General features: G+C 32.3%; 1 long non-coding RNA gene across 1 annotated transcript; it reads left to right on the top strand.

The window, feature by feature from the left end:
- Positions 1 to 83: 83 nt before the first annotated feature.
- Positions 84 to 6,427, top strand: LOC120145873. Its single transcript, XR_005518161.1, has 3 exons — positions 84 to 162; positions 2,175 to 2,178; positions 6,418 to 6,427. It is a non-coding gene; the product is annotated as an uncharacterized LOC120145873 (long non-coding RNA).
- The last annotated feature ends 18,484 nt before the right edge of the window (positions 6,428 to 24,911 follow it).

The following is a 24,911-nucleotide window of genomic DNA, read 5'->3' as shown; positions in this document are numbered from 1 at the left end:
AAGAAAAATAATGCTAAGAAACAAGTTTGGAAGATGATTAGACACAGATTTTGAAAACAACCCACAAGATCTGCTTAGATGTGAAGCACATTCCTTGGAACAAAAAAAGAGACGGAATGTTTTGGTTTTTTGCTTTGGGAATTTGCTTCTGGTTCAAGCAAAGTGATGAACACCCCCACACTAATTTGCAGCAACCAAGAAGCAAAAATACCCACTTTTAAGATCCTTAAAGATCTTAAACCAGCTCCTAAGAAATATGCATTACACAAAGAAAACGAGAAAGCAAAGGGAGAGGGACACTTCAATAAACAAGTAGAAAGAAAAAAATGCTGATAAAATGAGAGGGAGAACAATGTCTTATATAAGCTCTGTTGTCTTCTCTGGTTGTTGATTTATGAATTTACAGCAATGGTTTACTTTGCCAACCACTAATGTGGGGTTGGTATGGTATGGTTCAAAAGAAGTAAAAGAAAGCGTAGAGCTTTTAATTTCCCGACGACATATTGTGTCGGTGAATGATGATGTCATTTACCGACGACATTGGATTATATATGCTTTGTGATTCCTTTTTCTTGTAATCTATTTTGTCACCTAATGTGTAGTCATTATTAAGCTTCAAAAAGCTTCAGCTACTTTCAACTTCTGTTTTCAACCTTCCATTTTTTCTGTTGGTGATCTAAATCTTCGATTAAAACATTCTTTTTCTTATTTATTCCTTTTTCCATATGAGTTATATATTTAGTTATTAAAATCATCTTATGTTACAATATGAGTATATTTAGTTAAATAGTTCTAGTTATTATACGAAAGATTTAACTCTGACAAATCACATGTTTAATTTCGATAGCTCCTATGTATTAATTAGACTTATGAGTAAACTTATTCACCGTACGATTTAGACTAGAAATTTAAGAGAATGAGATCAAAATTCTCTTTGTAAAAAATACTTATCCTTTGCATGTACTTGTAATAAGGATTTACTACTATCATATAGTGAATTAAATATATAATTTGGAGATTTTCTTATGATATTGAAACTAGCCACTTTAAACATATAAGGACCAAACCTGAAAAATGTTAAAAACTCAATCAAAAGACTCAAACAACAAATAAATACAGACAAATATGATTGTATCAATAAACAAACCACAAAAGGGGATTAAGCTATTAAAAGGCCATCGAGAACTGCAAATCAGAGTCGAGCGTCGTGAGAAACTATTTACAAACACAAAACTGTGTATCCAAATTCAATTCGATGAGCCATAGCAGGGAATATATCCAAGATTATAAATAAGCCACTTCTTGACCAGTCATGACGCCATCAAATCCAACCATGAGAAAACATAAAATAAAAAGAACGACCAAACGACTAAGAAAGAAAACAAAAAACATGTCACAAATACAAAACTATTCCTTTAAAAAAACTAAAAAAAGAAGAAGAAACAAAGATAGAAGAGAATCGACGGTCGACAACCAACATCAGAACTAGTGTCGTCACCAGCTAAATAAAATCAAAGAAGAAAAAATTGATATGATCTGTAAAAAATAATACAAACTCTAAAGAAAAAGAAGAGGGAGAGTGGGAATAAAATATTACTTTCAAATGTTAATTAAACCACAAATTTAAATACTATTAAGATGAATTGATTCATTATAAATCATATAAACATGAATTATTTAACTACTAATTATTTGAAATATCAATTATTTAAATACGAATTATATAAATATTAATTATTTAAATAAATTAAAATTATGAAATATAAGATTTTAATAAAACATAGGAAAAATAAATTATTAATTAATTAATAATTTTAGTAATTAAAATAGTATAAAAATTAATTGAAAATTTAAATTTTCACTTGAAGGCGCGAGTTGTAATCTGCGTTTTTTCCTTTTAATCTATGTGATATAATATTATATCGCGTACATAAAAACACGTATAATTAAAAATACTTTCGGTTAAATGCGATTGTATTTTAACTAATTGGGAAAAATATTATTTCTTTAAATATTTTTTTAAAAATTATTCTGATAATTAATTTTTTACTAAATAATATTCACCTACAATTACCAAAAGATGAAGGAAAGCTTGAGTGGCTTTGATTCAAGTATAGGAAATGCATATTGATGGGAAAGCCCTTTAATTTGTCTTAATCAAATGTGACAGACAGACAAGTCATGCTTCTGGGGATGTCTCAGGAAAGACGGATTAATATACGGTTAATATACGATGTTACCAGATACATTAAAATATATTTAATAAATTCGGTTTAACACTACCGGAAATGTTGAGTAATAATAATGTAGTAGATCTAAATCATGAAGAAATATTAAAAAAATTAGCAACCGATAAACTTAGTTTGTCAGTTTATGTCGATATTTTATAAAAATATATTGATCCACATCAATATAACAGGAAAAAATATGACAAAACCGATCATGAAAAGACAACCGGTAAAGCGCTACCAGATATATTGAAAGTGTCGATACGTTAATATAAGTGTCGACACATTGTGAATTTAAAGGAGAAACAGTTTTAGCGTCTATAAAGTGTCGATTCTTTATAAATATGTATCGATCCACAACGATATAACATGTAAAAATATGACAAAACCAGTCTCGAAAAGACAAAATTGGGTAAGGCATTAGCGGATATATTGAAAGTGTCGATACTTTAATATAAGTATCGACACTTTGTGAATTTAAAAGAGAAGCAGTTTTAGCTTCTATAACGTGTCGATATTTTATAACAATGTATCAATACACAACGATATAACATGTAAAAATATGACAAAACTGGTATCTAAAGGACAAAACCGTTATAGAACGACCAAATATATTGAAAGTGTCGATATTTTAACATAAGTATCGACACTTTGTGGATTTAAAAGAGAAGCAGTTTTAGCGCCTATAAAGTGTCGATACTTTATAAAAATGTATTGAACCATAACGATATAACAGATAAAAATATGACAAAACCGGTATCTAAAGGACAAAACCGGTATAGAGCGACCGTATATATTTAAAGTGTCGATACTTTAATATAAGTATCGACACTTTGTGAATTTAAAAGAGAAGCAACTTTAGCGCCTATAAAGTGTCGATACTTTATAACAATGTATCAGTCCACAACGATATAACAGGTAAAAATATGACAAAACCGGTCTCGAAATGACAAAACCGGTAAAGCGCTACTGGATATATTGAAAGTGTCGATACTTTAATAAGTAAACGTAATAAATTATCGATACTTTCAAAGAAATAGATAATTAAACTATCGAAAGTATTGACACATGACATAAAAGTATCAACACTTTTGTAGTTGTATCGATTAAATATAAATAACATATCCGGTGAAAATATAAAGGGCATAGTTAAATATCCTCTAAAAAATAGATAGAACAGACGAGTTTTTGAAATCAAAGCGTAATTGTTGCTGCATTTTAGAAGGCGTTTCTAAAGCGAAGTTTGTTTGTTTGTTGTTGCAGTCGAATCGAAAAGTACGTTGTCGAAATCCTAGTTTTTTAGTATTACAATAATCAGAAATAGGGTTTTTATATATTGTTTTGGGTTTTGGAGTAAAGAAACATTTGAGACCGATTACAGGTAGAAAGTGATATTCTAGGTAAAATATAAATATCAATACTTTTATTAAATATTATAGGTAGAAAATGATATTATAGGTTGTATAAATGTGCCGATACTTGGAGTATTGAGTGTTCCCATTCGTTTGAAGAAAATAGAGATTAGGGTTTTTGGGTTTGGTTTGGGGATTTCGAATCGAAGCCAAGAAGGATTTGTGACCGATTATATAATATTATAGGTAAAAAATAAATATGGATACTTGTATATAATATTATAGGTAGAAAATGATATTTTAGGTTGTATAAATGTGCCAACACATTTTGTAGTGGCCATTCAAATTTTTTTGAAGAAAACCGTTTTATCACAAGAGTAGTTATCTATATTTATATATTGAATAAGTGTATGTAACAAGTATTTGATTTGATTTGAGTAAATTAATAAATGAAGGAAAAATGGAGTCAATGGGTGGAAATCAATGTTTTTAAAACCGGACCGGACATTAACCAGTGAAGGTACTGGTTCATTGAACCGGATTTTATATAAAATAATTTTTTTTAATTTTACGTAATATTCAAAGCAATATTAATATATATATATAACACTTTTTTTAAGTTTACAATATTAAAAGGTATAAAAATATTACAAGTCATAACATATATAAATTAAAAACCATAAAATCAAGTGAAACAAAATGATTCAAATCAACTACAACATAATATTTAAGGTAAAACATATTAAATAATAAATATAATTATTAACTATAATCAAAAAAATAAAATTGGGGCTTAAAAAAATCATAACAAATGATGTCATTTGGTTTAATTTTTTTTAAAAAATAATCCCACATGGTTAAGAAACATAGAAGAGTATCCCAAAAGTTTAAAGAGTAAAAATAAGAGAACAAAACAATCCCATGTGGCTAAGAAACATAGAAGAGCATCCCAACCTACTTCTATAAATAATAGAAGTAATTTGACATTCAAAATCATGGAGCCTTTTGGTGAGCACAGAGCGAACTATTATTTCGCTTCAATTGAGCTCAAATTTTAGGCTTCAATCGAACTTCTAATTTTTTTTGAGTTCGAGCCTTTTCGAGTTCGAGTTGAACTTGATAATTTTTAGCTCGTGAGTTTTTGAGTCGAGTTGAGCTTACTTTTAAAGTTTTCGAGTTCGAGTCGAGCTCAACAATACTCGAATTTGACTTGGCTCATTGAACAAACGATGTCGTTTGGTTTAATTTTTTTAAAAAGAAAAAAAGTGAACCGACGGTTCAAACTAGTTTTGCCGATTTTCAGCCGGTTCATTGCCAGACCGGTTTTGTGAGGTAACCAGACCGAACAGACCATTGGTTCACGGTTCAACCGGTTGAACCGACCGGTCCGGTTTTGATAACCATGGTGGAAATATTGTTGGTGGCGCAAATGACTTTGAAATTGAGGTCGAGACTCGAAAGCAACCAAAGGGTGGATATATGTACTTCTAGTAAGTATCAATGCCTTTTTGTTATTATTGTTGAAATGGTAATTGGATTAAAGTATTTAAGAACTTTAAATTGATGACAAATTTTAAATGTTGACAATATGACCGAATGCAAAAGGATGAAGGAAGGTGGCGAACACATCGGTTCGGTATGTAAATTGAAATTGACATTGAGTATTATTTAGCGTTAATGTATTGATTAAAAAATATTTATGCTTAATATTAGGTGAGAAATGATGTGTTGGAGAAATGGAATTCGATGACTGATGCTCAGAAGGAACCTTACATCGCACAGTCAAAGATGGATAATGAAGAATACAAAGAATGGAGGAAAGCACATGAAAAGAATGTATTCATTAAACTTGTAAATACGTTGATACAAAATATATAAGAACTATAACATTATATATTTTAAAAAAATATAGGAAGTGTCGACAAGGTGCAGCATTAAATGGGTGAATTCATTAATTATACACCTTAAGGAGAAGGGTCAGTTGAATATGCTGGGAGAAATGGGGTTTGGATCGTTGGTAGGAGTAAGGGATCGACCTATTCGGAGGGAATTGTGTCGATCCTTGATGGCGCAATTTGATGTCAAACAATGTATTGCTAAATATGATGATTTTTCATTTCCTCTCGGGATCCCATGTGCTGCAGCCGTCTTGGGGGTAGGAAATAAAGGCAAAAGTTTTGTAGAAGTCTCTAAGAGTAAGAACTGGAAAAAACTTGCCTCCAAATATGGTTTGAAGCAGAAGGTGACATATGTTGAACTTGAAGAGGAAATCAAAAGTGGATCTTACGGAGGGGATGAGCTGAAGGCCCGAGTTCTATTGTACATTGTCGGGATCTTTCTTTGTCCAACGGGTGATACGTCAATGAACAATGACTATATGAAGCTCATTTACGATGAAGGCTTGAAGGGTGAATTCAATTGGGCTGAATATATACATTCGAGATTGATTGAATCAATAATCACCTTTAAAAATGGCAGCCAGAGATACCTCAAAGGGTGCATAACAATCTTAGAGGTAAATGAGTTCAAGAACGTTTTTGTTTTTTTATATAAAATGATAATATAGTTATTATATAAAATTATAAATTTTATTATAAATGCAGGTTGCACCGTTCGATTTTTGGTCGGGCTGTGAGGCAGTGCCGGCTTATGAAAGAACCGGAGTGGCTCGCATCCGTGCATGGGGGAAGAAAGAGGTGGTTAGAGTGATGGCGAAGTTAAAGTTTGATAGACCGAGGAAGTAAGAAAGGGTAATAAATGTAATTAAATAATATTAAGAATATAATCAATGTTTTAATATTGTAATTTAATTTTGAAGGTTATTGGCAAGGATGTAGTGGAGGCAGTGGAGGAAGAGGAGAAGGAAGAATAGATGGTTGTATTGGGGGATGACGGTGAGGGAAAACAGAGTAAATTCGACATTTTGATATCTGAATTGGCTGATATAAAAAAAATCCAATTTGATATTATGTAAAGACAATCAAGAGTTGAAGAGAAACTTGAGAGAGTCGAAGAGACACTTGAGAGGCATAAGGGGGAAGCAGAAGGAAAAATAGATGGAGTGGTGAAAGAAGTTGAGGTGTTGAAGGGTGAAATGGTGAAAGAAGTTGAGGTGTTGAGGGGTGAACTTAAGATGGTGAGGGGTGAAAAAATTGATGGAGTGATGAATGAGGTTTTGGAATTGAGGAGTGAACTTACGGGGGTGGTTGATGAATACTTGGATGAAGGGGAAAAATTGAAGGGTGAAATAAAAGAGATGAAGAGCTATGTAGAGTAAAAATACGATGAACTGAAAAAATATGAAGAAGAAAAGAGGGAGGAAGAAGAAAAGATGGAGGAAATGAGGATGAAGGACGTCGATGTGATCTATACACCGAAGAGTGTTATAGATGCAGATTTGGATTCGGAATATCCTGCACCCCAGAAGAAGAAGCGAAAAGTAAGTTGAATAAAAGAAAACTTAATTTGATCTTTATCATGTTGTTGTGACAAAAATTTGTATACAAAATTGTAGGTTGAAAAAGCGGATATTCCAAGCGGATATTCCAAGCGGAATTGATGACATCGAAGCTGCAATTTGTGATTATTTATGGAATAGTGAGTTAAAATCAGGGTAAGTGAAATATATTGCTTTGTGAGTGATATTTAAATATTTCATGACAAGATATTAATCCTAATGATTCATACAAATATTCTGTAATCTCAATGGGAAATCAATTTGCTAATATATCCGACGTTGCAACGTTGAAGCCTACGGAATGGGTTGGAGGTGTGGTAAATAGAAAGTACAAAATGTTAAAACCTATTGAATATGTTCTGATTGTGTAATTAATTTTGTTAGGTTATTGATTTGCTCGCATGGACAGTATGCTACGATTCGAAAAAGTCACTCCAGAGGATTGACTACCTTCCATACCACTTAGCGGTTAGTTAAATTAATAAATGTTGAAAAGTAGTGTTATAGATGGTAAATTAATAATGATTGTTGTGTAATTGTAGCAACAGGCGTTGGATGCCAACAACAAAGTAAGTGTTGAGAGTATTGTTACCTTTTAGGGTCCCATATTGGGTAACTATATGAAATTCACCGACTGTGAGAAGATAAGACATCATACGAATTGCAAATGATGTTTTTGGATATAGAATGTTGAATTTTTCAAATTAGGTGTGAAATTTGTTGCAGATCATGATCACAATAAACTACCTTAATTCACATTGGTATCTATTGGTGTTGGATATGGTAGATCATGTTGCAATAATATATTATAGTCTGTTTACATCTGAAGCAGCTAAACAGAGAGTGAATGATGCTAAGAGATTAGTATGTATGAAAGGACATTATGTAAATTATAATGCATATTTTGTTTGGATCATAACTTCATATTTTTTAATACAGATGAAAATATTAGATAGTTATAATAAGAAACACAATTGGGTAGAAGAATGTGGATCTCTAGGAAAGTTCCCTTTGAAAAATTTCAAATTTGTGGAGCATAAGAAGAATGAACAATTGAATGGGTATGAGATGTTATCATAAATAGAAAGCTTAATTTATGCAGGTTTAATAATTGACATGTGTGGTTTTCAAATTTTGTTACAGATATGATTGCGGCATGTATATGATGATGTGGATGGAATTGATTGGTTCTACAGGGGCAATTGGTAATTTTGTAAGTGGAATTAAAAATTCGTTTGCGGTTAAATTGTTTAAAGTCGTAGATTGAATGCTATGATTTACAATACTTAACGTACTGACAATTTGAATATAGGTTGTTGGAGAGTGGGATCGATTGCGAATATTAAACGATCTCGTAAGCCACAATCAAAATCAACGAAGACAGGAGATAACAAAAGCTGCCATGAGACACAAGAATAACAAAAGGAAGAAATGATGTAATTATAGAGTTAATTTTGTATAAGATTTATAATTTTATATACGATTTATAATTTTGTATGTGGATGTAATTATGTATGAGATGAGAAAAGTTAGCAGTAGGTTGTTGTACGTATTTCTTATACACAATAAGAGTCATGTTGATACTTACGATATATGGAAATCGTTATCTGCATTATTCCAAATGTCATCATAATTGTCATAATGTACAGGACTGAATGGCCATTCCATATAGAGGATATGTACAATAACTACAAAATTCAATAACTTTAAAGTAAAAGGTAAATTTATAATATAGTTGGTAAAAAAAGTTTTTTTTAATGAAAAATTAATAAACACAAAGATTTGTTTCCAACATTTTGTCTAGTATGGTTCCCAAACGTTAAGTTTCAAAAAATATAGGTAAGCATATGTGTCGATACAGTTATAAAAAGTGTCGATCCCAAACACATCGAAACCCATAATTATAATGTAATAGGTATAAATATACTGGTTTTATGTGAGAATAGGTCTACATAATGTATCGACACTTTTTCATTATGTGTCGATACTTTTTGTCCAGAATGAATGCCCAAAATGATGAACGCATAAAATGTCGATACATTTATTGAAAGTGTCGATCCCAGAAACATCGAAACTGATAAATATAATGTAATAGGTAAATTTACAATGTAACTGGTATAACTAAACCGGTTTTATGAAAGAATAGGTCTACATAATGTATCGACACTTATGTAATTTGTGTCGATACTATTTGTCCAGAAGGAATGCCCAAAAAGGGAGCACACAACAAGTACCGATACATTTATAAACAAGTATCGATTCCAGAAACATCGAAACCCATAATTATAATGTAATAGGTAATTTTTTAATGTAACCGGTATACATATATCAGTTTTATGAGAGAATAGGTCTACAATATGTATCGATACTTGTGTAATTTGTGTCGATACTTTTGGTCCAAAATGAATGCCCAAAAAGGGTGCACCATTAAGTGTCGAAACATTTATAAAAAGTGTCGATCCTAAAAATATCTAAACCCATAATTATAATGTAATAGGTAATTTTTTAATATAACCGATATAAATATACCGGTTTTATGTGAGAATAGGTCTACATAATGTATCGACACTTTTTTGTGTCGATACTTTTTGTCCAGAATGAATGTCCAAAAGGATGAACGCATAAAGTGTCGATATATTTATAAAAAGTGTCGATACCAGAAACATCGAAACCCATAAATATAATGTAATAGGTAAATTTAAAATGTAACCGATATAACTATACCGGTTTTATGAGAGAATAGGTCTACAACATGTATCGATGCTTGTGAATTTGTGTCGATACTTTTTATCCTGAAGGAATGCCAAAAGGGTTGAACGCATAAAGTGTCGATACATTTTTAAAAAGTGTCGATCCCAAAAATATTGAAACCGATAATTATAATGTAATAGGTAAATTTACAATGTAACCGGTATAAATATACCAGTTTTATGAGAAAATATGTCATCATAAAGTATCGACAATTGTTAAATTTGTGTCGATACCATTTTAAATATCGTGTGTTTTTCCCCTTTATTATTTATAGATTATAATCAATACAAACTCTATATCAAGAAACCCTAAACCTAAAGGCAGAAGAGAACTCTTCCTCTCCGAAGAATACTAGCGTTATCATAACAGTGACAATTAGATATTCAGGTAAATTTATCATTATTTTATGGGTTTGATTGATTTCAACATTGGAGTTCTTTTTGCTGAATGTGTTTGTGTTCCAATGTAATAGCATCCACACCAAAAATGGCTCCAAAACGTCAGTGTCAGAAGCGCGGTCTTTCTCAATGCTTCCTTATAGCACGAGCCTAATAAGACTAATATAATAGGAATTAATACCCATGTTATGGAGAAGGATATATATATATATATATATATATATATATCTGGAAACTATTGCGGAAGGTCTAGGTGTCGAGAATAAAGGGGATTCAGATGAAAATAATTTAGATACTACAATACAACGGGTTGCTAGAAATAGCCCAATTCACCTAGATGTAGAGTCGAGAGTGTTTCACAAAATGCTCTCTTGGTATATTCGGCCTACTGGGGGAAAACATTCAAAGCTTCGAGACAGTGATTATTGGTGGATAGCAAAGTATAAATCCAAAACGGCTCCAAACATTGCTAAACTGATATTTAATACAATTGTATATATGGTCAGAAAGGGAGCAACAATTTCAACTTCACTACCATATGGATGTGTCATCACCCATCTGTTGAATAAGAAAGAAGTTGATTTTTCGCATGATGCCCTTGTTCGATTAACCTGCAAGATTGACATGTTATTTATTAAAAAAGCGGGATATGATTTTGTTGAAAAAGTCGGTTGGAAGCGTGTCAAGGAGGTCGGATTAGATCAAGAGATGGAGGAAATGGACCCTATTGGCCATGAAGACGACCAACCAATTGGAGACGCAATGATGGAAGAAGCTCCAGTTGGAGAGGATGTCATAATTAAGACGGTGATGGAATACATGGTTAATTTTCGGGAGCATATTGATTCCCTTTTGAGTGGAATGCGAGCCGATATTTCATCATTGCAGGATGAAGTCTCCATGTTGCATGACGAATTACGTCAATGAAATCAAATGAGTTAGGTAATTAATTATTTATGTTTCTAAACATTTACACGTTCTGAAATGTATTTTATTTTCTTTTAACAGATGTGGACAACCAAGAGGTCAATGAAGATGAAGATGACGATGAAGAAGATGATGATGATGATTATGATGATCCAAGCAAGTATATCGTGTCTGCACCGCCGCCTGCAAGAAAACTTATAATTTTTTATTTCAATGGTGTCATTGCCTACATCTCAAGACAACCAAAAGGTTTTAATTATGTTCTTTTGTATCCATTATTTTAACATATAAGCGTAGAACTTTAATCTCATTTTCTTCATGTTGTAGATGTTGGCATCAGAAGAGGATTATATGAATTTATGCATTTTTGTGTATACAATTTTGTTGTTGCCATTTGGTCTTCCAAGATGAGGTTAGAACTGTTGAGAAATTGAATTACTGTAACCAAAATTGTTAATATACAATTAAATGTTAACATTCAAACTTGATTTCTATCTCAGGCATAACATCGACCCTGTACTTGAGAAACTACCTTTGATGTTTGACCATTTTCTATTCACTTGGGTAAGATGAATCTCATTACAATTTTTGACTTTTATAAAGATCTCAATGATAATGTTACCTACTATAAAGATCTCAATGATGTTTGGAACGTGTTTCCTTATTTTAACGACCTAAATACACTGTCGGTCGATGATTCACCGGAAAAAATGATTTATAGTCCGGTAAGTTACATTTATGCAATATGTTTTTCCAGTTAAACAAGTGTTAATACATTGATTGATTAACAATTTATGTGTTTATATAGAAATACAATTACATATGTCCACATTCCTTTGACGATGCTTCCCATTCGGGCTACAATGCTCTAGGTATGACACAAATTTGTTCCTGCTTATGCGAATTTAGTTGTAAAATTGCACCTCATTAGTTTTATAATTGAAATTATTTATATATGTTCTCAGAAAAAGGCGGTAACATACGAGAGTATTTGGAAAATTTGTTGAAGCCGCCTAATGTTCCGAACTTCGTTAGAAATAACCCTTTTTCATCGATTTAATTTCGTTGTGGGTACATTATTCGAACATTATTTGAACATTGTTATGTATAAATTTCTTGTGTATGTATGTTTTGGTTTGATTATATTGTGTGTATATCTTCATTCGGATGGGATGCGCTGTGCATAACAAAATAATTTATTTATCTCTTCCATGTTAGTACTTTATTCCCACCATGTGACAAGTGTGACAACCCCATCAACTCACAACTCAGCTTTGAACTCAATCAATATTATATTTTACCTGCTTGATGGTTCATAACGTATGTTACTTGAATAGTATGAATCAATTATACAATTTCATTTATAAGGTAACAACTTACCTATTTCAAAACTTATTAACTTAGCTAATATGCATGTTATCATTGATTATTCCATATTTGCTTATCTGTATACATATACATTTGAGGATTGTTGAAATATCAATACCAGTTATTAATGTATTTTACATATGCGTGCAAATGTATCGAAACACATTATTAAAGAATCGTTTTCTATAATCTCCACAACAAAGTTTGCATACATAAAGTTTCCAAAACTTAAAGTTTCCCATAAAGTGTCGATACATTTTTAAAAAATATTGATCCCAAAAACATCGAAATCCATAAATATAATGTAATAGGTAAATTTACAATATAACCAGTATAACTAAACATGTTTTATGCGAGAATAATTCTATATAATGTATCGACACTTCTGGAATTTGTGTCGATACTGTTTATCCAGAAGGAATGCCCAAAAGGGTGCACCCATAAAGTGTCGATACTTTTTAAAAAAGTATTGATCTCAAAAACATCGAAACCCATAATTATAATGTAATAGGTAATTTTGTAATATAACAGATATAAATATACTAGTTTTATGTGAAAATAGGTCTACATAATATGTCGACACTTTTGAATATTGTGTCGATACTTTTTGTCCAGAATGAATGCCCAAAAGGGTGAACGCATAAAGTGTCGATACATTTATAAAAAGTATCGATCCCAAAAATATCGAAACCGATAATTATAATGTAATAGGTAAATTTAAAATGTAACCGATATAAATAAAACCGATTTTTTGAGAAAATAGATATACATAATGTATCGACACTTGTAGAATTTGTGTCGATACTTTTGGTCCACAAGGAAAATCCAAAAAGGGTGCACCCATAAAGTGTCGATACATGTTTAAACAGTATCGATCCTTAAAACATCGAAACACATAAATATAATGTAATAATTAATTTTGTAATATAACCGGTGTAAACATACCGGTTTTATGTCAGAATAGGTCTACATAATGTGTCGACACTTTTGAATGATGTGTCGATATGTTTTGTCCATAATGAATGCCCAAAAGGGTGAACGAATAAAGTGTCGATACATTTATAAAAAGTATCGATTCTAAAAACATCGAAACCAATAATTATAATGTAATAGGTAAATTTACAATGTAACCAGTATAAATATACCGGTTTTATGTTAAAATAGGTGAACATAATGTATCGACACATTTTAGATTTGTGTCGATACTTTTTGTCCAAAATTAAAGCCAAAAGGGTTGCAAGCATATAGTGTCGATACATTTTTTAAAAAATATCGATCCCAAAAACATCGAAACCGATAATTATAATGTAATAGGTAAATTTACAATGTAACCAGTATAAATGTACCTGTTTTATGAGAAAATAGGTGAACAAATGTATCGACACGTTTTAGATTTGTGGCGATACTTGTAAATAACACGTTTTTTCTTCCTTCATTATTTATATGTAACGATACAAACCCAAAATTGATAAACCCTAAAAGCAATTCTCTTCTATTCCTCTGTGAAGAATACCATCGTTTATAACAGTTACGATCAGTTATTCATGTAAATTTCTCGATATTATGGTATTGATTTCTATATTGGACACTGTTTTCCCTTCTTATGTTCGATAGGTATGTTGTCAAAACCCTAATTTTTTAGAAAATATTCAAAAAGAGGGGTTAGGTTTTAAAGTTTGTTGTTTGTGAATGGTTATATGTTGCAAGTTCAATCTTTGTTCACGAAGATGATGACCTTCAAATCTCTACAATCTTACTGAATGCGAAAGGATAAAGGAAACTCATAATCATGTTGACAACATAGCCAATAAAACCCTTGTAGGGTCCAAATGATAAGCTAGGAATTGGTAAGGCAAGCTTTCTTTGAGGGTTTAGGGTTTAGAGCCCTCCAACGTAAGGAGTGCATGATTGAACATGACGTATAATAGTTGTATTCAGTTGTTGAAGAATTGTTCTTAATTTTATATAAGGATAGTTGTTATGATATACGTTAACGTTTAGGGACCAATTATTTAGATGCGTATAGGGATGGCAAATAGGCGGGTCGGGTGCGGATACCCCCTCTCCCATCCCCATACCCACCCAATATTTTTCAATCCACCACCCGCCCACCACCCATGATGGGTAAAAATTTTCAAATCCACACCCGGCCACGCGGGTACATTCTCAAATTCATCCCCACACCCGCTACCCACCTAATAAGGGATACATCATATATGTGTTTACTGTTTTGTACTTCAAGCTCAGGCCAACGATTCGGTGAAAACTCAGTATAGGGCTTGCAGACCATGTTTTGCTTGAATAAATATGTTAGGCAATAAACTTCTCGTATCTTCGGTTTACTTTAGAAATTATAACTATGTTATCCAACAAGAAAATCTATATTGGATTAGAAAAGAAAGAAAACTATGTTTTTTAGTAAAACAAGAAAGAGCAATTGAATTACACGCATATGATTCAAGGACATTATATATTTATATTTCTCTATCATATGCTTTCTTTGAACTAAACTAATCCATCAAAATCATGAGAAAATATCATCGAATTTAACCAAAACAAAAGTTGAGAACAATTAAGTTTTGTCGAAGCAAACTAAGATGATTTAAGACCTCCTAAAATAGCATCTCTCCAGTAAGGAGAATACAATATAGGCCCTTTTTAAATGAGCAAAAAAAATTGGAGCCTTTTAATCATAAACGATAAGACAACCATATCATTACAAAGACTTCTCTTCAATGCATTTACTTATCATAAATAAATGTGAAAGATGTGGGTAGAACATTCATTTACTCCTCTATTTATATGTTAACAGTAAGAAAAGCAGTAAATTTGGTGTTTTATTTCAAGATATAGTTTAGGAGGTGCCTAAAACTGGATTCTCGGTATAGATTAAAAGCAAAAAAAAACAAATGATATTACTGTACCGAACTAAAGAAGCTTACTTGACACATCCCAAGAAAAAGAAAAGATGCTTACTTGGCTCTATATAATTTTTTTATGTCATTATTCTAATGACAACTCTATAGATAGTAAAAGATAAAAAAATATAAATTTAATTTCGGGGACAAGAACAGGGGAAAGTAATATAGCACAAGGAAAACATTGAATCTCTTAACACTTAATTCTATTCAGTGGCGTTAAAAATGGAGATTTGAGAAGCAACGATCTGACTCTGTTGGCCTAAACGTGGGTGCTCAGTGATAAGATACTGATTTGCAGAACATTAAGAAATTAAGCTTAAAACAAACATTGAGATGAATCTAAAAAATAATTAAAAATCAGTACGAGCAAATAAAAATTAAACTCTTAAAATGAAATGCAGAGGAGCTTAAAACGAAATGACTACGGAAATGGCTGTTACAAAAATTAAATTTTAAGTAAAAAGGGAAGAAACGTACTTGAATAAGCTGGAGAGTAAATACTAGAGGTTTGAAAGAAAACAAATTATGCATAAACTTATCCCTAATATTTAGTTAAATTACAAGTTATATATTATACAATATTAATATTTATAAATTAGTCTCTAAAATTATACCTAAATTCATAATGGTCCAAAATTTAATGGATATTTAGCTGGGTGGGCAGATGCGGGGCGGGCGGATGCAGGGCGGGTAAGGTCTCAAACCCATTACCCGCCCACTACCCGCGACGGGTAACACTTTCTAAATCCATACCCGCCCACTACCCACTAAAATTATACCCATCTCCGCTCCAATTGGAGCGGGCGCGGTGCGGAATCCACGAAATTATACCCGCTTGCCATCCCTAGATGCGTACAGTAGCCTATATCCTCGAGGCAGACCACAAGAAATCTATCACTTAAAGATTTACCAAGAGTGGTAGCTTTTGCTCTGCATGAAGACCGAACCTAGAATCAACTTTGCAATTATACCTATCATGCTGAAGAGAACCTGCTGAATAATAGGATTTGCACACAACTGCAAGCATTTTAAACCCTAAACCCAACTACTCACATTAAAAATTATGCAACAGAGATGTCAATCATTTTATGGAAAAATTTCCATGTGAGGAGTTGGGTTTAGCGTTTAAAATGCTTGCAGTTGTGCAATTTCTATTTTTCAGCAGGTTCTCTTCAGCATGATAGGCATAATTGCAAAGTTGATTCTAGGTTCGGTCTTCATTCAGAGCAAAAGCTACCGCTCTTGGTAAATCTTTAAGTGACATATTTCTTGTGCTCTGCCTTGAGGATATAGGCTACTGCACGCATCTAACTAATTGGTCCCGAAACGTGAACATATATTATAACAACTATCCTTATATAAAATTAAGAACAATTCTTCAACAATTGAATACACTTATTATACGTAATGTTCAATCATGCACTCTTTATGTTGGAGGGCTCTAAACCCTAAACCCTCAAAGAAAGCTTGCCTTACCAATTCCTAGCTTACCATTTGGACCCCCAGGTTTTATTGGCTATGCAGTCAACATGATTAACCTGGATAATCCCAGTTATAGAACTGAACATGATTTCAGGAGACTATAGTTTACAAATTGTTTGGCATTTATGTGATGATGTAGATGTAATATTAAACGGTCTTGTAAGCCATAATCAAAATAGACTAAGATATGAAATTTTGTTAATGTAGGGTTATTTTTCTATAAGTTACATACGATTTATAATTTTATATGTGAATGTAATTATGTATGAGATGAGAAAAGATAGCAATAGGTTTTTGTACATGTTTCTTATACACAATAGGAGTCATGTTGATACTTACGATATATGGAGATCGTTGTCATCACGTGCGGGACTGAATGGCCATTCCATTCCGTCTTCGAAAAAATCAGTTGATGTAGGCTGTGTGCTTGTATTCAAACTTAGCTTTACTTGAGGACATGTTAGTTTGTTATGTCCCTCACCGTTGCAGTACCCACATCGCCTAATTTTCTTCTCGACCTTGTTCTTCAGTACTTCTTTTCGCTTGCGTTGTTTTCGTTAAGGGCCGTGAACATTGTTTACTACACTGCTCTGGTTGACTGAATCATTCAAACCAAACGAGTTTTCAAATTCTTCTATTAGTTTTTTCATCTCATCTCTTGCGGTTTTGAAAGACGCCTCTGTCTTTGATGTAATGTACCATAACCTACTTGACGTTGGACGTAGAGCAGCGAACCTTGCCATTTGCATCACTTCTGGAGGCACATTAAAGTCAACATAACTGGGTGCAGAAGCCTTCGCATCCTTAGTCCACCTACTTTGAATCAAAGTCCCAGGAAAATATGTGTAATCCAAGTGCTTCAAAATATGAAGTTGATGGCGACACAGAAGTCCACCGGTCTCAAATTTTTTATAGGAGCAAATTAGGGTTTCCGTACGAGAATTAAAACTAATTTCAAATGTCCTACTTTTTTCTTTGTACTTTGTCAAAATATAATGTTGACATTCATCTGATAAGGGCTGAATCTCTTCATCAATCTAGTACAATATCTCCCATTGAAGTTCATCTTGGAACGCACGAAAAAATTCGCGGGTAAAAATCTCAGCAGCATGGCTTTCAAGTATGACCAGTTTTGTGATCTGGAAGGGCTTCGTTTGGGAACTTAAGTAATCCACTTCCAAGTCGTTCATACGCATGCTACTAATTCCATCTTCAATTGCACGAACAACATCTAAATATGTCTTCTTGTGTTTCGGTGCAATTGCTAGTGAAGCATTCATAGACTCGCACCTTTGTGTTGAGTGAATATTGGCAAAGAAATAACCGGTTAGATATGCTTGCGCCCATACATGCCGAGTATTTCTCTTCTCAATCACCCATGGATGCTTTTCGACGTTGAATTCTGAAACAACCGAACGCTATTAAATATCGAATTCCTCGGTTGTCCACCAGGAAGCCATGCATTTTGAGAATGCTGTTGTAAATTTAGGTCACCAATGTTAGCTTATGCATTGTGAGAAAGATGCCAAGAACATAATCTGTGCTTAGCATAAGGGATAACAGATTTGATAGCCCTCTGCATTGCCCTATCCCCATCGGTGACAACTGAAATAGGCGATTTATTCATCACGACTTCTAAAACATTCTGTAGTACCCACTCGAAAGATTGGGACGTCTCGTTAGCAATTATGGCAGTGGCAAACACAATTGTGTTATGGTGATGATTGACACCGACAATAGGCATAATTGGTCGACCATACAAATTATACTTATACGTTATGTCGAACGTAATTACATCACCGAAGCATGTGTAATCTGATCTCGATGTAGAATCCGACCAAATAAGATTATGCAATGCCCCTGATTTGTGTACCGAGTATGTCATAAAAAACCCGAGATCATCATATTTCTTATAATCAAAGTAAACAATAAGCGCATTCACATCCCCATCGACGATTTCCTTTGCTTTACCTCTTTAAAGTGCATTATAGAGGTGTTTATGTGTAAATCCAACATTATGATAGCCCCCTGCCTGCTTAGTTAAATAGTTCATTACTTGTGGAGTGCCAACACCGACCTCTTTCAATGTTGTTGCCTCATCGATATCAGACTTACTTACAGCTCTATTAGAACGCATAAATGGTGTCATAGCAAGTGTGCACAATGCATGATTATGTTTCTGATAAGACTTACTTATAACCCAGTGATCGTTTGTATTTGTTGATGTAACTATGAGTCTAGCCTTGCATCCTATTCTTGTGACTGGCGTATGAGCACGTTGACGATCAACAGTATTGCCTTTTGATACTCGAAACCCTTCTTTGGAACAACAAAATTCTTGTGTCTTCAGATTCCCTTCCACGTCAAGCCGTGTTGTTCCCTTACGTGCACTAAACCCATGTTCCCGTGCGAATCCCTTGTAAAAGTACTAAGCTTGATCACGTGAAGAGAAGAGCTGGCCAACCAATCTCTCAGATTCATCAACATTATGTACTTCATGGCATTCCTTGGTTGGCATAACATTGTCTGCATCAGTATGATCCATGGCAAAAAATATTGTTGCGCAAGTTCAGTGGTCCCGGAGTTGATGGAGATGTAAGTAAAGGTTCATTCAACATGTTTCAGTCGTGCTTTAAATAGGATGTGGTATTGGTAGTGGTAGTTGAAGGGTGAGTACAACATTAAATTCGCGTGACATATTTAGGTGTGTACAATAACTACCTAAATATATATATCGATACTTTTTCTAAAAGTATCGACCCAAAAAACTTCGAAACCAATAATTATAATGTAATAGGTAAATTAACAATGTAACCAGTATAAATATACTGGTTAATTAGAAAATATGTCAACATAATGTATCGACACTTGTGTAATTTGTGTCGATACTTATTGTCCAAAATGAATGCCTAAATGAGGTGCACGTAATAAGTGTCGATACAATTATTAAAAGTGTCCATCCCAATAAAATCGAAACCGATAATTATAATGTAATATGTAAATTTACAATGTAACCGGTAAAAATATATCGGTTTTATGAGAAAATATGTCATCATAAAGTATCGACACTTATTAAATTTGTGTAGATACATTTTGTCCATAATGAATGCCAAACGGGTGCACACATAAAGTGTCGATACATTTATTAAAAGTATCGATCCCAAAAACATCGAAACCGATAATTACAATGTGATATGTAAATTTACAATGTACCTGATAGAAATATACCGGTTTTATGAAAAATAGGTATATATAATGTATCGACACTCTTTAAGTTTGTGTCGATACTTGTTTCCAGAATGAATGCTCAACGAGGTACACGCATAAAGTGTCGATACATTTAAAATTGTATCGATCCAAAACCATTGAAACCGATAAATATAATGTAATAGGTAAATTTGCAATGTTACCTGTATAAATATACCGGTTTATTTATAAAATAGGTTAATATAAGCGCTGCCTATTACATTATATAAACGGTACCTATTATATTATATAAGCGCTACCTAATATGTTATTGTATTTGATAATATTTCCGGTTAAATGCATATTTTATTATATAATCGCTACCTATTACATTATATAAACGTTACCTAATATGTTATTGTACTTGATAATATTTTTGATTAAATAATATAACATAACCAGTCTAAATTTTAACCTAAACGTCGTTTTTTAGGCGCCGCACAGCAGAAGTTACCAATGCTTCTCGTGTGCACTGCCTTTTACATTTTTTTTTCTATTTTATATTTTGGTAGGTAATTACAGGGTTTTCATTATATTGATGAATGACTTTAAATTCAGTTATAAATAACAAATTTCTGAAATATAAAAGGGATATGTCATGCAAGGGAAGGTAGAATTGTTGGAACTTGGAAGATCAATTAGTGGAGCAGAAAAGTTTAATTAATTGATTAATTAATTATATGATTTATACTTTATGGCACTGTATGTATCTATTTAGTGTATTGCAGTGTTAGGTTGTCTGTCGTTATTACTTTTTTCATTTTTAATTCTTTGTAACCATGGCATTTCTGGCTTTACCGGGGATCAAACTATTTGGGAAATTTTAATATATCTAAATTATTAATTATTAATAAAATATATTATTTTACTTAAACCTTTAATATAATGGGAGTTATTGGGTTGGACCGGATCCGTTTTGATCTGAATTTGAGTAATTAAATAAGGGTAAAATATACAAATGATCCTCTAACTATAGGGTGCTACTTTGTTGAGTCTCCCGATTATCAAAAGTTAAAAAATGATCCTCTGGTTATATGAAATTACTTTTTTGAGTCCCTCTACTACTAAAAGTTACAAAATAGTCACCTGACTATTCATATGTTCTAAACTCGTCATTTTTCGGTAAAAAAATGATAATCATATGAGTTGGATGTTAACATACTGATTGAGATATGATAATCGTTTAAGATTCTGAGATCATATTAAAAATATCTCAGTCAGCAGGTTAACGTCCAGTTCAATTTGCCATCAATTTTTAACGCAAAAGAATTAGTTTGGAACATATGAATAGTCAGGTGACTATTTTGTAACTTTTGATAATCAAGGGACTCAATAAAATAACACCCTATAGTCGAGGGACCATTTGTGTATTTTACCCTTAAATAAAAATAATTGGATACCAGCGGGGCCAACTCAAGTAGTAAGTAGTTTGATATCTCTGTTGGGAGATCGAAGACTCACCCACGAAAGTCAGGTGTGTGACGTGGGTCGATCCGAATTTTGAAATCTTGAAAATGAGAAAGCAACTAAAAAATATAAAATAAAATAATAAACATTTGGATAATAACTTAAACTTGTTCATCCATAATTACATTCCAATTTTAACTCATAAAATTTTAATTTTTTTTTGTGTTTTAGTTTTAGTGTTTTTTATTAATTTATAATGATTATACGGTAATATTTAATCAAAATTTTCTTAGCTACACATCTTACATATATAACATTTGTTTTGACCCGAATCTTTTAGGAGAACAACATTCATTCTTATTGTTAAAACCACTTGACATTTAATATGTTTTGATTTATTACATAACATGTACACTATAATGAGCATTTTATATTACATTTATTGATCAAACAATTACATATTTATTCATATTGATGGCTAGAGATTTCAGAACATAAATACATTTGATAGTAAAATTTGTTCAATAAAAAATTGAGGGGGTGAGAGATGTAGACTGGTCACAAAACATCAAGATGCTTGAATTAATTATACGACGAACTTAGGAAGAGGAATGGATTTCAATGAAATCACAAAATATAAGTGTCATTAGACAATGTTGTAAGACTAACCTTATTAGAATGAACACTTTTAAGTGCAAAGAAGCTTTTGCCTTAATTAGAGGTGTTTATAGACGGACAGTGATTTAATATTTTTCAAATTTCTTACCAAAACCAGTGTCAAATCAGACCATTAGTCTATTAATTATATTATTAGAAACGAAATATAATTATTAAATTTTTAACTAAATGTAAATAAAAATCTATAATCGATCTGATTGTACCAATTAGACCAAGATAGGTCCTAATACCATATCAAAAAATAGCAGGGTGAAGTATACAAATGGTCCCTTTACTATAGGACGCTGCTTTGTTGAATCCTTCGATTATTAAAAGTTACAAAATGATCATCTAATTATATGTTGTTACTTTGTTGAGTCCATTGATTATTAAATGTTACAAAATGGTCACTCGACTTTTCATATATTTCGAACTCATCATTTTTCGATAAAAAAATGACAACTATCTAAGTTGGACGTTAACATGTTGACTGAGATATGATAGTCGTTTGAGATTTTGTGATCAAATTTTAATATATATTAGTTAGCATGTTAATGTTCAGCTCAGACTGTCGTCATTTTTAACAAAAAAGGACAGCGTTGGAACATATGTGTCACACCCCAAATTAGGGCCTAAAATTTTCTTAAAATTTATTTTGAGGACTAAATTGAAATTTTAATTAAATTCGAGGACCATAGTGAAATTTGATTAAATTCGAATCCAAAATTAATAAATCAACTAAAATTGTAGGACCTATAGTGTAATTATACAAAATTTTCCTAAATGTAGGTTTAAAAGCCCAAAAAATCAGAAACTTTCCATTTCTGGAAAGTTTAAACCCTACTCCTATTTCTCTTCAACTTTTCATCTGTTAGTAGGAAATCTTTAATCGACGTTTCGTCACCGACCGTTGTTCCGCTTTTGACACATCTCGCACAATTGTGTTCCTTGCGTCATCCCGAGTCCACTAGTGTCTATCTTGTCTCCATTACCTCTAGCGTGTGAGGTGGTGAGAAAGTTCAAGTTTCTGACATTGTGAAATTGAGCTCTCTGTCGTTCACCGCTGTGAACCGAGCTTGATAATCGTCTCAAAACCTTTAAAATGCATATAGGAATTTTTTTCGTAATTTTTACAACCCCTGAAGGCCTCGTTGCGGGTGGGGAAGCTCCACAGCCTGGCGGGCTTCTAAAAATGGGTCGACCCGCCTGTCCGATCCGATCCAACCTGACCAAATCCGACTCGATCCGAACCGGTCAACCATTGACTGTTGATTTCTATTGACTATTTTAGAAAACCTCCATATTGATATTTTTTGACGTCCTGAATCCGATTTTGTGATATGTTTTGCCAAATTATAATTCTAAAGCCCAGATTCGATCTCATTAACCCAAAAATGCTTAGTATTTTTTTAGTATTTTTGCTTATTTATTTGAGGTTTGAATATGGAATTAATTTGAGAATATATTTTTATGAAGGTGCTTGTTTTTCTCCCGACTGAGGGTCGATTAGATTCGGTGCTTCTCGTCCATTGATCTATATTCTTCGAGAGTCATATGTTCTCGTAAATTGTTTAAATAGAGGTTATTATTATTTATATTAGGAATCTGATATAAATTTTTTGATTCGTAGCATCTAACACTGTCGATGATCGTGATCGACAGACTCGGTAGTAGGCTTCCTTATCAGACTACTCAGACTGGTACATGTGTGTTTACTGATGGTGTTACATTACTATTTTAAACTATTTATCTGAACTGTTTTAGATTTATGATGATACTGAGTATTTTACGACACAATACCTGATTTTCTGAATACTGTTTATCTCATATATGATTTACTGTACATTTTTTATATGATCTATGGTTACTGTATTTATGTATTTGATTTTTGAGTATGGAGCATTTTTATGTTTTAATGGATTAAACTACCATTTTCACTCGAATACATACATGTTTATTGCTGTCATTAGGGATATTATTGGAGAAAGTATATCAAACCTATTATATGACTTGTAATGTAACACGTATCTCCCGTATACCTTTCCATATATGAGATATGGATGTCACCTTATTTTTAAAACATTTTTTTCTTTTGAAAACCCTTAAAAGTTTGTTGCAAAATTTAAATTAAAACATTTTAGAACACTGATAAAACAATAATCAAAACATACTATCAAAATGTCCTCTTTATATACATTACATAGCATTTTTCTTTAAATTTGATTACATGCCAACAATTGTTCAAAATAAATATGATTGTCCTACCGTTACTAATGAGAGTCAACCTTAAAAGATGATATCCGCTGCTACTGATGCACTCCTTATTTAATGTCTCCGCTTTTATCTACGCGTGGAAACAACGCATGTCATGTATTTACTTAGTGAGACAAAATATTGTAAAGTAACCTTTGTGTATACATAGGTATGCCATATTTATTTAGTTCGCACTAAATCATATATTCGTTAAGGATCCTATAATCCTACTCATTTAAACTGTATTCCATGCACAATCATCTTAATTATTTTTAGTATGCTTAACATACATATATTCCTTTATATTTTTATTTTCCATTTATCTCTTTATTCATTATTCTTTATTTTCATTGATAGCATCCATTCATATTTATAATGCATCATTATGCCTTTTCATTTATAACATCTTTTTATACCGATAATGCACCCATATGCATTTCAATTATGGCATCCTTTCATGCCTA

The sequence above is a fragment of the Hibiscus syriacus genome, unplaced genomic scaffold (genome assembly GCF_006381635.1).
Source record: "Hibiscus syriacus cultivar Baekdansim isolate YM2019G1 unplaced genomic scaffold, ASM638163v2 tig00110895_pilon, whole genome shotgun sequence".
NCBI lineage: Eukaryota > Viridiplantae > Streptophyta > Magnoliopsida > Malvales > Malvaceae > Hibiscus > Hibiscus syriacus.
The sequence above is the reverse complement of the archived record's forward strand: the minus strand, read 5'-3'. Positions and strand labels throughout refer to the sequence as shown.